The 15,401-nt window shown below is 35.5% G+C and overlaps 1 protein-coding gene across 1 annotated transcript in view; it reads left to right on the top strand.

The window, feature by feature from the left end:
• RTTN (rotatin) overlaps positions 1-15,401 on the top strand; it is a 206,622-nt gene that overhangs the window by 123,634 nt on the left and 67,587 nt on the right.

Raw genomic sequence — 15,401 nt, 5'->3', positions numbered from 1 at the left:
ATAAATAATACTTGTACTCAGAGGAGAGCTTGCTGGTGGGCTGGATAACGTATTTAACTAATTTACTCTTAAAAACGCACACACACCTATTTTAAGCTTTTCAGGAGCAGGAACTTGATCTTACAAATTATATCTCCCACATAACACACAATCAGTTTGTTGCTTCATTATATTTCTTTTATGGATATTTTATTCAAAATCATTATGCCAGAAATATCTTTCATATTGTTTCGAGTAGCATAGAGTAAAAAAACCTTCTATAAAAAGGTCTTCTTATATTCATGTGTCTATTTCTTTATAGAATGATTCTTTGTAATTCAATTATACATTTTATACATTAGCATATTTTCAAATTATGCTTGGAAGTGGATTTATACCTTTTTTTTATGAATGGATTAACTAGCATTAGAGGAGTTAGCGTGTTTTTGAGTTAGTGTGTTAACAAACTTTAGAAAGTACATGGTAACAAATTTTTTGAATTATTTGTAGAATACTGATATATGGCAGTTTATTTCATTTATCTGCTGAGAATTACATTTACCGGAAATTAGTCAAAATGAAAATTAGCATAATAGTTGCGCATTTGTTTAATTTCTAGTAGTGATTATTGATTGGTCTTTGTAAACTTAAGTTTTAATGTTATTTCTTTACAAAGGTAAAGTTTCATTTTGAAAGTATTTCTTGATATTAATTAAAAGTTAATAGTTTCGGATAGAATTTTTGAAAAGATGTGGACCATTACTCAGAAAAGTAAGTTATCCTCAATCCACTAGATGTCATAATTTCACCACTTTGCCAGAGAACAGTCTGATTGTTCTTTATAGGATAAAAGTTTCAGGGCATAATCATAGCACTAGTTCTATTATGACACTATCAGAACAAATACAAACTTTAATTTCTAATGAAATGGTTACAGTTATTTTAGAAAATTTTGAGCAACCTAGTATGGTAGTATTTTTGTCATTTTAAGTAATTTTAATGTTGTCACATTGTTCTTTGTAAATAAAAATGAAAAGTAGTACTGTACTATAATAAACCCATAGTAGGTAATCCAGACCTGTACTTTTATCGCTATGGGAACTCCTGGTATGGAAACTGCCTTGATGCAGATCAGCAGCTCATCTATAACTTATTGTCTTAAAGATTTGCTCTAGGGCACTGAAAGTTTAATAACTTATCCATGGTAATACATATATTCCAGAGGCAGGACTTTGAATCTAAGTATAAGACTTTACATTGATAGCTATTCAATTATATATTATTAGAATATATGAGAAGTACTGTGATGTAGTAGATAGAAAGTTAGACTTGAAGCCAGGAAGCCTTGAATCTGGGTTGAAGTCTCACCTCTGACACATACCAGCTTTTTAACCCTGGACAAGTCACTTAATCTCCTAGTGTTCAAGGCAACTTTTTGAGGCAGAGAAGGTACCAATCCATATTGGTAGAAGGAGTTTTCTTACGTGGGAGTTTCCTATGCTATAGAGAGGCACAGTGGATAAATAAATCTCTGGTCCTAGAGTCAGGAAGACCTGAACTGAAATCAGGTCTCAGACACTTACAAGCTGTGTGACCTTGGGCAAGTCACTTAACCTCTGCCTCAGTTTCCTCAACTATAAAATGGGGAAAATAGCACCTACATCCCAGGGTTGTGAGCATCAAGTGAGATAATAATTGTAAAGCACTTAATACAGTGACTAGCACATTGTCAGTACATGATAAATGCTTATTCTCTCCCTCCCCATAAAATTGTAGGTATAGTCCTTGTTTCCTATTTTGAGACTAAAACTCTTTCTGTGTAGCCTGTCAAGATTTTTTGAATCCTGATTCTTGTAATCTCTCCTAGCTTTGGGCCATCTGCAAATTTGCCAAATATAACTTTATCCAAGTCATTGATGAAAATGTTCAGTATCACAAGGCCAAACCAGATTCCTGGCCCACACTACCAAACTCCTTCCAAGATGACATCAAATCATTAATGCCACCTCTTTGGGTCTGGCCACTCAACCAGTTCTGAATCTACCTAATTGTATTACTAGATAGATTACTACACATCTATCCATAGTGTCCACCAAAATAGCAAGGAAAATTTTCAACAAATGCTTTGCTAAGGCTAGGCAAATTGTACCTACAGCATTTCCTTGATCTTCCAACCTAATTAAACTTTGTCTGTCCTAACCTGTTCTTTGTAAAGTCATTCTGGCCTTTTAGGAACCTTATCCTGGACTTGGATTGTCATTTAATAGAAAGGGAAAACAAAAATTTCTCTTTTTTTGGTTATCCTCCTCTCTTCTTTATATCTCATGGTGGTATATTTTTGAAACATTCAAGTAAGGGGCAGTAATGTAGTAGAAAGCTAGATGTTAAGAGATCTGCCTTTTAGTCTTGCTTACTAATTCTTTGTGACCCTAGGCAAGTAATATATTCTTTCTGATATTCAGTTTCCTCATCTGTAAAATTATTGGGTTGGACCAGGGGTTTGCTAAGATCCCTTCCATGTCTGAAGTGCTTCTAACCTATGAGTTTAATGAATAGATACTCACTTACCAATCAAACACAAAGGATGCCCAAACCCTCACTCCAAATTGTAGTATACCATGAGGATGTTCTTCTAGAGAAGATCTCATTTTAAAAAGAATCAGCATCCATTTTTTTTCCTGTGGACCTGTATATTATAATACTATATTTGATGTGATTTCAATTTTTGGTTCACACTCACTTGAATTAATAATTCTAAATTTGTTTGAAAGAAATGTCACAACTCTCTGAGATTCAGAAAAAGGGAATTGATTTGTAAATATTAATATTTGGAGCTCAGAGAAACTGTAGGACTTCTTCCTATCCCATATTTTCCACTGTTAGTCAATTATGAACACTTTTTATACCTTCTATTTACCACAGCTCACATTCTATTGTTTTATAATCCGTCAGGACACCAAATCTGCTTTTGATAGGGAGGATGAAAACTGTTATAGTGTTACTTTATCAAAGAAAGATCCAATACTCACCATTACCCCTCAACATGGAAAATCACATATCTAATGAGATCTTTTTGTTCTCCCTAAGAAGGCAAAATACTGTGAGAATTATTGTTTTTTTACTATTGTGTACATTTTGTCTAAATAGCAGAAAACTTCTGTTTTTAATTCCAGTCTCTCTGTGAAACTGTAGACAGCTTTGCTACTGACCATTATTACCAAGAGACTTCAGTATATACTTTTATACCTAACTTAAATTATTATTGATTTTTGCTTATTCAAATTCTTTTCTTGATTCAAGCTGTTGTCTATACAGAAAAAGTTTAAAGCAAACCTTTGAACCTGTCGAATCTCTATGTTACTGTACTAAAAATGCTTATAAACTTTTCATCAGTTTTCATATGAACAGAATTAGAAGCTTCATTGGACAAATGCTTTAAACAGAGGTGCTTTGTCTCCACCACTAATGAGCCATCTTTGGCATGTATAAGATACTAAGGCTAAAAATGCTGTACTACATTTTGATTAAAGGGTAAGTGTACCAATATTATTTAGCTTATCAAGGCAAGGGAAGTCACATTTCTTACGCATATATAATATACTATATTTGAAAATAAGTTCAGGTCTAGGTCAGAATATCAAAGGCCATTTCAAAACCTGTAAGGCAAGAAGTAAATACTAAATAGTATTTAACATAAGAGTCTCTGTTATAGTTTAGTATGTCTCTAATGAGCAGGCTCTGAGTCAGGAAGGCCCAATTCAAGTCTTGTTTCTGATATATGCTGGCATTACAATTCTTTGCAAATCACTTAACATCTTGATTCCCTGGGCCACTCTCTAAAACTAGAAGTTGCAGAGCAGGTGCTGGTCTATACTGGTAGAGGGAGTTTCCTCATCATGAGTTCCTTTTGCCAATTAAATCACAAATCTTGTCCAAAAGCATCCCACTTAAAATAAATGACAAAGATCAAAGTAGAATAAAGGGTAACTTTACATCAGAATGTCATTTTCAGTCTTAAAACAAAAGAGATCAGCAGATTCACATTTCTCTATGTTGATTTAACTTTATTGTTTAACTTTAATATATGAAGCTATCATGGTTAAGAAGACCAATGATTATTTCCTATAACATAGGAAATAACTTACCTTTTTAGTGTTTTATGGTGGATTCTCTGAGCCATGATCTTATCATAGTATGTATGTTCCCACCAGTGACACAGATCACAACTTCTTGGTGCCTTTCTGTCCTGTGTGATTTTTATTTATGTGTTCCCACAGATTTACTTAACATGCTTGGAAGCTTCTTTAAGTTCTGATTTTGTCAAGATACCAATGGAGCATGAAGTCTGTCCCTAATTTCTCTCTTTCTGTCAAGTGCACCACCATTCTTCTAGTCACCTAGCATCACAACCTATAATTCATCCTTGACTCTATACTCAGTTACCCTTTCCCCATATCTAATCATGTGACAAGTCTTATCAATTCTACCTCCTCTTTGCCTCTTACATGCATCCCTTTCTCTCCACTTACACCACAATCACTCTAGTTTGATGTGTCATCAATTCTTTACTTTGCTCTATTTGGACGCTCTTCCCCCAGCTTCTCTACTTTTCATTTCCTCCTACACATAGCCACCAAATTGATATTCCTAAGGTCTAACCATGTCACTGTGCTACATAAAAAACATCAGTAGCTTCTTATTGCCTCAAACCTAAAATATGCATTCTTCTGTTCAACATTTAAAGCCTTTCACAATTTGTCTCCTTCCTACCTTTTTAGGCTGATTGCAAAGTAATAGCATATGTGCAGATATGTATGTATGTATGTGTATATATCTATATCTATCTATCTATCTATCTATCTATCTATCTATCTATCTATCTATATACCATACCAACCCTGGGAAAGTAGGTACTATTTTTATCCCCATTTTACAGAGGAGAAAACTGAGGTTGGTTAAGTAACTTGCCCAAGGTCATATAAAAAATAAATGTATGAGGCAAGATTCAAACTTAAGTTTCCTAATTTCAAGTCCAGTGCTTTATCTACTATATCACCTAGCTGCCTATACATATTGCATCCTTCTCTCCCCCTCCCCCCCAACCATGTTACACTCAGTCTGGCCGTAAATGATATTTCATCTTGCCTTGGGGTACTTGGACAAGCATAAGCAAAAACATGAGAACAAAATGGTATATGTAAACTATAGTAGGAACTTAGTAAATGTTTGATGAATAAAATTGAATTCTTCCCCTCTCTACTATCCACACATTGGGCAGCATTCTTTTATGCCTCTTTCTATTCTTTTTCTTCCTTTTTAACCTTGAAACCCTCTTTTAGGAACATATTCTCTCTGATAATTTGGAGAGTGCAGAGGTATTCTCTAGCTCTTTAACATTCTTTCTCTCTAGAAAGCCAAACATCATATCCCTATGTGGATCACAGAATTATTCCTCTTTCACATCCAAATTGCTGGAAGTGAGATTCCCTGGCCCTCTGTTCTTAGCTTTTGTGACTTTTAATACAAATAATATAAGTCAGGCTCACTGATATGTCAATTCCTTTGTGAAAATTGGAACATTATTTTCATTTCTCAAGTCTTGACATGTCTTTCCAATTCTCCAAAGAATGAAGTGGTAGTATGTTTCTTTGCAGAGGTGGGGAAATACGGGTATGAAACTTTGCCTAAAATGTTAGGCTTTTTTGATGTAATGGTTAGTTTTGTTTAACAGATTTCCCCTCCCCCACCCCCAACCCCTACTCCCTTTTATGTATTTTGTTATTCAACAGGGTGGAATCTGGAGAAGAGGGAAAGATGAATACTTTGAAAAATGTAGACAATGTAAAATAAAATAGCAATAAAAATGTATTTGATTAAAAGAATGAGATGACAAAAATCCTAGTCAGAGGCTCAGCAATCATATCTGCTAACTTTTTCAGCAACCTGGAATGTATTTCATCTACGTCTAGTGACTTGATCTTAGCAAGGGCAGCTAAGTATTCTCTATCCTTTTTGACCTTAGATATTAATTCTTTACTAGTCATCTTTATTCTGTCATTTCTAATCCAAAGATCATTCTGCCTTTCTGAGAAAACAGAAGGAAAATAAGAGTGTTGAGTTGCTAGCTGTATCTTCTCTCTGCCGCCTGTTTTTATTGTCCCATTTACCTCAAGTAGTAGACCTAACCCTTCTTTGATTATCTGTTTAAAACTCTTTACAACTAAACTCCATACTATCTTTCTAACCTCATTACATGACTCTCTTTTATGCACTCATTGGTCTGGCCATATCGACCTTCTTGTGTTCCTCACGCATCATACACCATCTTTGATTTCCATGGCTTTGCATGGACTGTTGCCTGCTCATGCAGCGTTTACTCTCCTCACCTCCCCTTTTTGGAATGCCTGGATTCTTTCTAGACTCAGCTTGAGCACCGCCTTCTGCATGAGCCTTTCTGGTCTCACCAGCCTCTAATCTAATAGATTAGATTAGTGTCATCTCTTCTAAGCCTTCCATATCTGCTTTGTGCCTTTTGTGCATGTAAGAATGTAAACTCCTTAAGTTGAGGATTGTTTCTCTTTTGTTTTCTTATGCCCAGCCCCTAGCACAGTGCCTAAAACCAGGTAAACAAAGTAAATTCTTATTGATTGATTCCTCTTATTATAGGTTTTAAAAAACAAACAGCTTTTAAAAGCTTAGTTTTCAATGCTGGCTACAACTCATTCTGATCTTAAGCACTTTTGAAACTACTGTGCCCTGCTTTTGTAGCCATTCTTGGTTATATCTGTGACTGCTTCTATCTCCTCTATATTTCTTTTTTACAGTGTGTTGGTTGATGAATTTTGTGTATCCACATCTGTTGGCTTCAGACAACTCCTCCTTTTCCTTGGATTGTTTCTCTTTGTTTATTCAGTGTTTCATGTTTGAAAACTTCCCATCTCTCCTAAGTTGACTTTCCTTGTAGAATTTTTAATCCCTGGGACCATACCAGTCTTTCTCTGAATGCTTTGAAAACTGCTTTTCAAAAATCTGCATAGCCTGAATTTTCTCTCCTCTGTCCTAAGTTTTAATGATCAAAACCTGTTTTCTGCCATTAAAATAACCATTTTAAAAAATTATATATATTTTTTGCTTTTTTGTATCCTTGCCGTGGCCCATTACTTTATCATCCTCAATCACTATATAGCTCCTTCTCTTATAATGAAGAAATAATTATTAAACAAAACAAATGGATACAGCAATTGTACCTGAAAGAGTATAGAAGATTCTGTACCTGTAGTCCACTGTCTTTCTTTTAAGAAGAACATTGTCGCTTGTGCCTGGAATGCCCATGTACTCCATATTCACCTACTAAAATCCAGTTAAGTTCAAATGTCACTTCTATTTACTGGATACTAATGGTTTGAAAATACCTTTTTAAAAATATTAAATTGTTAAAAAAATTTGTTAAAAAATTACTATATAACTTAAATGACTAGTTTTATTATTCAATACAAGAACCATATTATTTTGAGAACTGAAGAAATATTTTCTTGATGGCAAAGTTTTACAAATTCTCATTTTTGCAGATGCTATTCAACAAGGATTTACTTTCATTGGCATTGATATTACTTTTGTGCTAACTGAAGCAAGCCCCAGAATCCTACTTCTCAAAAAAATCCATAATCATTCAAAAGAGAATGACAGACCCATTTATGTGTAATCAGTATCAGTCTTGTCAGTTCTACTTCTACATCATCTCTCACATTTATCCCTTTCTCTGCTGCATCATAAACATCCAGTTTAGGCTCTCTTTTCCTCATGCCTGGACTGTTACAGTAGTCTTCTGACTGGTATCACTGCCTCCAGTCTCTCTGCTTTCCAATCTATTCACTGCATCAGAAGTATTAAACATGCTGCCTGTGGGCCACAGTGTGATCTGAACCAGATTAAAATATAATTGGGAATTATTTAGCAAAATAAATAAAAATACAATAAAATATAGATAATGTTGATATGTAGTTTTCTAAGTCAGTATGTGGCCTATAGGGATCTTTATGTATGATTTAGTGGCTCCCATTTTTATTTGAGTGTGACTTTGTACTGTATCTTTCTGTAAATTATCCACAATGAGTCTTCTCAACAGGCTGAGGTCTTCCTTTATCTGGATCTATTGACTTTGCATGAACACTGAAATATTTATGCTGTTCATTGGTCATTTCTTGCTATATAACCAGCACACTCCTTTTTCCAATCATACTTCACTCTGATGATATCCTTTACAGTGTTTCTCTATTGTATTCCTCACTGGTTATATGCTTTAGCCTATTCAACCAAACCCGCCTCTTTCTGTTACCCTTTGGTTAACTTGCAGCTTTAGTTCTTTGAAGACTGTTGAATTCCATGTTTTGGGGTTTTTTTTATATTTTTATTTTTAGGCAATTGGGGTTAAGTAACTTGCCCAGGGTCATACAGCTAGAAAGTGTCATATGTTTTGGTCTAAGGTCAGATTTGAACTGAGGTCCTCCTGACTTCAGGACTGGTGCTCTATCCACTGTGCCACCTAGCTGCCCCATGAATTCAATGATTTGTAGCCATACAGTGCTATGAGAATTTTTTTCTTTGCAGGATGTGGGAAGGAGGTGAAACTCATGATTACATTAGTATAAGCAGTGGTCTTTAAACTTTTTGGATTGTCCACCCTCATCATTAAAAACAGAAATTGAGGATGTACCTGTATATTTTTTTTTTGGTAAATTATGTGTATATATAATATAGTACTATACTATATATATATATATATATATATATATATATATATATATATATATATATATATAAAGGACTATATAGTATAGGACACAGACAAAACTAACATTGAAAAGGATGATTTTTTAAAATTTCTATTTTAATATACTTTCTTTTGTCAATAAGCTAAACTCCATTGAATAGTTATGGATCCATTTACAGTACAGTGCAGTTTTACAGTATTCTAAGACTTGATATAATCAGCATATTGCCATCTGCAAACAGGAAGACCTTACCAGAAGGGAATGCCTCTTCAATTTGTATTCTAGGTGCTATGATTTTCTATAATGGCAAAACACCTTTGATGAGCATATGTCTCTCTCTCTTTTATGAATGAATGAATGAATGAGTGGGTAAAGGAGGGAGGGGAAAAAGCATTTATTAAGTGGCAAGTAGATGATGATGATCAGGGTATAGAGGGCATATTGACAGAGAAGGTAAGGCCTCGTGCTTCCATCCTACAGGAAGAATTCTAACTTTTGACTACAAGTTTATCTAAATGGGGTGAGTACCCATGTACACTCTGCAGAATAAGTGAATAGGGGTTCTGGAGGCACCCAGCCTAACATCATTGGGAAATGAGAATAGGACCTGAGGGCCCTAATAAAGTGGGGTTCTGAGTTTTTCCCTACAGGGGTAGAGATGAAGGGTTAATGACCATTCAAGAAGGAACTCATAGGAGGGTAGATATTTACAGGAAGGTTAGGGGAGAAGGTGCCCCGTTTGGTAACTATTTCTGCATAGCACCTTGGATGAGGTCTAGGAAGTATAGATTAGAGGAAGGGTGCTCTTACTGGTGGTAGTTCTTGCCCAGCTACTCTGCTTGATATTAATAATAACAGGGTTGTAAAAAATAATTGTAGTACATGGTCTCTGAAGTCCCTTTTAATTCTAGAGCAATGATTTAATGTCTATTGTTATATCTTTTTTTGTTGTTATTGAGGAAGTTCGGGCTAAGTGAGTTACCTAAGGTCACACAGCTAAGTGTCAAGTATCTAAGCTGGACTTGAACTCAGATGCTCCTAACTCCAGGGCTGATGCTCTATCCAGTGTGCCACCTAGCTGCCCCTACTGTTATATCTTTCAAGGAAACTTATATGATTTTAATATACATATGGAAGACAGCTTGTTGGAGGAGAGCCTCCCAGACAGAATCACAGAATTTAAAATTGGAAAGAACCTTAGCATCCATCTAGTCCAACCCATAACTGAAAAAGAATCCTCAATATGACATAGTTAGTAGACATCCTGCTTCTGGTTGAAGACCTCCAATTAGGAGGAACCTGTATCCCACAAAGTCAACCCATTCTGCTCTTGAATAGTTCTAATTGTTAGAAAATCTTTGCTTATATCAAGTGTACATTATCTTCTCTGCAACTTCTATTCATTATTTCTGATTCTTCACTCTTGGGCCAGGAAGCTGTCTTCTGTACAACAGATTGCTGATATTTGATAACTCATATTAACCAAAACCTTCTTATTTCTATGCCAATGATCTCTAGTTCTTTCATCTGTACATCATCATATGGCAGGTATACTTGGCCCACAGTCTTGGGTGTACTCTTATTTGACTTGTCAGTGCCCTTCCTAAGTTGTGGTGTCCAGAAATGAATATAGATGAATATGTATTAGTCATCTTCATTGAGATGATAATTAAACCCATGGGAGTTAATGATCTTACCAAAGAGAATCTTTCCTTTAAATTAAAACTTTTTTGGGGGGGAGAGTGTGGTCTGTTGTCAATGATGACTTGATATGTTTCAGTTTCTCTAGTAGTAAGTTCACTTGGTTATTGGACAAGAATTTTGCATTTAGAAGGCAAACATAAGACAAAGTCAAAATGGGGACATGATTCAGACATAAGGGGTGATACCTTAAGTAAGTTAGGGGAGCATGGAATAGTTTACATTTCAGATCTATGGGTAAGGGAAGAATTTAGGACTAAAGAGGTAGAGAGGATTATGAAATGTAAAAATGATAATTTGATTATATTAAATTAAAAAGATTTTGCACAAACAAAACTCATGCAACCAAATTTAAAAGGAAAGCAGAAAACTAGAGGAAAATTTATAGCAAGTATCTCTGATAAAGGCCTCATTTGTAGAGAATTGCATCAAATTTATAAGAATACAAATGTATAGGGAATTGCATCAAATTGATAAGAATACAAGTCATTCTCCACTTAGAAATCAAAACTATCCATAGTCATATTAAAAAATACTTTAAATCACGGCTGATTAGAGAAATGCAAATTTAGGCAGTTCTGAGGTACCAACTCACACCTATCAGATTGGCTAATATGATAGAAAAGGAAAATGATAAATGTTGGAGGGGATGTGGGAAAATTGGGACGCTAACACACTGTTTGTGGAATTGTGAACTGGTCTATCATTCTGGAAAGCAATTTGGAGCTACACCCAAAGGGCTGTAAAACTGTGCATACCCTTTGACCCAGAAATACCACTACTAGTTCCGTATCGCAAAGAGATTTTAAACAAAAGGGTAGAGGACCTATTTATATTAGGATATTTATAGAGGCTCTTTTTGTGGTGGCTAAGAATTGGAAATCGAGGGAATATCCATCAATTGAAGAATGTTTGAACAAGTTGTGGCATATGATTGTAATGGAATACTATTGTGCTATACAAAAAATGACAAGCAGGATGATTTCAGAAAAAACCTTGAAAGACTTATGTGAACTAATGCAAAATGAAGTGAGCAGAACCAGGAAAACATTGTGTACAGTAACAGCAATATAGTATGGTGAACAACTATAAATGACTTAGCTATTCTCAGCAGTACAATGATCCAAGACAGTCCCAAAGGACTCATGATAAAAAATACTACCTACCTCCAGAGAAAGAACTTATGGAGTCTGAAACAGATTGAAGCATGCTGTTTCTCTTTCTCTCTTCCTTTCTCTCTCTCAGTTTGAGTTTTCTTCCACAAACGACTAACATGGAAATATGTTTTACACAAGTGTTTTTTACATATATAAGATTGCTTAGCTTCTTAGGAAGCAGGGACAGAAGGGAGGGAGGGGGAGAATTTGGAACCCAAAACTTAAAAAAAATGAATGCTAAAAATTATTTTTGCATGTAATTGAGGGAAATATATTATTTTTGAAAAAGAAAGCAAACATAGGCTATTCCTAAGTTCACAGTCATAAACTTTCCAGAATGTTAAAATATATCAGAGATTGCCTTCTGCTGAGATCGCCTCAGAGAACTCAGGTTTACCTCCATGCCACAGGGAGGCAGCAGCAAAGGACTTTTCTGAACTGGAATATGTATAATAAACTTGGCCTTGAATGGAAGCCCATAAGTCTTGATCACAGTTTTTAAACTGCACAGCTTTCAATTATCCCAAGCTGCTTGCTTCTTCAAAAACTCATCTTTTAATTTTTTATCCATATCTCTAGGGGTAATATTATCCGTAATACTCTTTGTGATGCTATATGTCTACAAACCATAGTAAATATCACTGCCTCAGAGGAAGGGAAATCATGGGTGAAGCATAAGTCAATGCAAAAACTCTTAATAGTTATAAGAACAGTGCAGCATGATACTCATAAAATAATCAAAGAGATTAAAATAACTAAAGCAGAGTGAGCAGATCACTTTTTAGAAGATTAATGGAAATTCATGGGTCTGAATGGCCCTAGATGAAAAGAAATGAAGAAATTAGTGTATATGCTAGTGGAAGCAATATCCTCACCAAGAAGATCACAGATCCATCAGAGCAGTGGAGAAACATAATGATCTATATACTCAAAAACAATGATTAACCTTTTGAATACTTTCTCTAAACTTTTTCTCGCATTTATGCAACAGTGCTTCTCTTGATTAGAAGCCTTCTGTGGACATCTCTTTTTCTTTTCTCCTAGCTTCATTGAATAGTGAATGTTTATTACAGCCTTCTCTCCTATCTGCAATCAAAGATTTTCTTGATAACTTAATACTCAGCTTACCTCAATGACCTCTTTACCCCTCTGAGGTTGATGCTGAGTATCCTTTCTCCCTCTGCTTTGTTTAATCCCCATTTTAACTTGAGATTGAACTAATTACCTGTTGTAGCTATTGCATATTTGTTTTAAAAGATGATGACTTGTGGCAGCTAGGTGGCATAGTGGATAGAGCTCTGGCCTTGAAGTCAGAAGGACATGAGTTCAAATCCAGTCTCAGACACATGACACTTACTAGCTGTGTGACCCTAGGTAAGTCACTTAACCCCGATTGCCCCACCAAAAAGCAAAAAAAAAATGATGACTTTCTTGCATTCAGTTCTCATTCAGTTTAGGAGAATTTTGTGCAGGAATCAGATAGTCTTCATTGTTTTAAATTTCAGGCACCTAAGGTCACTGCCATACCATAAAATAAGGCATCTATTGGAGACTTTTAGTGAGTCTCATTTTACCAAACTATGCATAAATATACAACACAATTTTTAAATAGACAGTGGTTTACCTATAAATTACTTAGCAACATTATCATAAGGTTTTTAATAAATCCTACATGGGTACCATAATTCATCTAGAATTTTTTTCTTTTTCTTTTTTTTAAAATTTTTTAAAAATTATTTTTAGGCAGTTGGGGTTAAGTGAGTTGCCCAGGGTCACACAGCTAGTAAGTGTCAAGTGTTTAGTCTGAGGCTGGATTTGAACTCAGGTTCTCCTGACCTCAGGGCCGGTGCTCTATCCACTGTGCCACCTAGCTGCCCTTAGAATTTTTTTTCTAAGTAGTTCTAAAATCTGCATTTGGTGGCTAAAGTGTTTTTCAATTAGGGTATTTCAAATTTCCTAAGAATTATACCTTGACTGTACTTGAACTCAGGAGAAATGAGCAATAGGGTTTTTTGATTTTTTGTGTGTGTGTGTGTGGCAGGAACCATGTTGGGGGCAAGGGAGACAGTAAATATTTTTTCTGATTTCATTCTAGTTTGAATACCTTTCAATATTAGTAACTGTGTCTGTAAACAAAGTTATTTTATTCATCTTCCACTAACATCCTATTTTTCAATCCCTCTTCACAGTATTGGAAGAAACTCTGAGGTCCAAATGCTTTGTTTTCAGACCATACCGTGTTAAGTAGGCCCTATCAACCTGAATGGCTTTAAGTACTATTATTATTATTATTATTTTGGCTAGGCAGTGGGGTTAAGTGACTTACCCAGGGTCACACAGCTAGTAAGTCTTCTATGTTTGAGACCGGATTTGAATTGAGATCCTCCTGAATCCAGGACTGGTGCTCTATCCACTGCACCACCTAGCTGTACCTAGGTATCATTCTTTTTTTAAAAAAAATTTAATTTTTTTTTCAAATTTATTTTTTTTAGTTTTCAACATTCACTTCTACAAGATTTTGGTTCCAAATTTTTACCCCAACTCGCCACTCCCCCCACCCAAAGATGACATGCATTCTGAATGTCCCTGCCCCTAGTCTGCCGTCCCTTTTATCTCTCCCCCTCTTCTTTTATCCCCTTCCCCTTCTATTTTCCTGTAGGACAGAATAGATTTCTGTACCCAATTTCCTGTATTTCTTATTTCCCAGTTGCATGTGAAAACATTTTTTTTAAAACATGTGTTTTTAAAACTTTGGTTCCAAATTTTCTCCCTTCCTCCCTCCCCACCCACCCTCATTGAAAAGGCAAGCAACTCAATATAGGTTATACATGTGCAATTATGCAAAACACTTCCATAGTAGTCATGTGGTGAAAAACTAACTCTATTTCCCTTAATTTCCCCCTCCCATTTATTCTATTCTTTCTTTTGACCCTGTCCCTCCTCAGAATATTTGCTTCTGATTACCCCTTTCCCAATCTCCTCCTCTCTATCATCCCCTGCTCTCTTGTCCCCTTCTCCCCCTATTTTCCTGTAGGGTAAGACAGATTTCCATACCCAATTGAATGTGTATGTTATTCCCTCCTTAAGCCAAATCCTATGAGAATAAGATTCACTCATTCCCTCTCACCTTCCCCTGTTTCCCCTCCACTGTAAGAGCCTTTTCTTTTTTTTTTGTGAGATAATTTACCCCATTCTACCTCTCCCTTTCTCTTCTCCCAGTATAATCCTCTCTCACCCCTTAATTTTATTCTCCAGATATGACCCCTTCATCTTCAACTCATCCTGTGCCCTCTATCTATCTATATCTATATATATACATACATATAATTTTTTCCCTCCAACTACCCTAATACTGACAAAGGTCTCATGAGTTATAAATATCATCTTTCCATGCAGGAATGTAAACAGTTCAACCTTAATAAGTCTCTTATGATTTCTCTTTCCTGTTTACCTCTTCATGTTCCACTTGAGTCTTGTATTTGAAAGTCAAATTTTCTATTCAGCTCTGGTCTTTTCATCAAGAATGCTTGAAAGTCCTCTATTTCACTGAATGACCATTTTTTCCCCTGAAGGATTATACTCAGTTTTGCTGGGTAGGTGATTCTTGGTTGTAATCCTATCTCCTTTGCCCTCCGGAATATTATATTCCATGCCCTGTGTCCTTTAATGTAGAAGCTGCTAAATCTTGTGTTATCCTGATTGTGTTTCCACATACTTGAATTGTTTTTTCTGGCAGCTTGTAATATTTTCTCCTTGACCTGGGAACTCTGGAATTTGGCTACAATATTCCTAG

This window comes from Phascolarctos cinereus, unplaced genomic scaffold (assembly GCF_003287225.1).
Source record: "Phascolarctos cinereus isolate Bilbo 61053 unplaced genomic scaffold, phaCin_HiC Scaffold_4;HRSCAF=312, whole genome shotgun sequence".
Classification (NCBI taxonomy): domain Eukaryota; kingdom Metazoa; phylum Chordata; class Mammalia; order Diprotodontia; family Phascolarctidae; genus Phascolarctos; species Phascolarctos cinereus.
The sequence above is the reverse complement of the archived record's forward strand: the minus strand, read 5'-3'. Positions and strand labels throughout refer to the sequence as shown.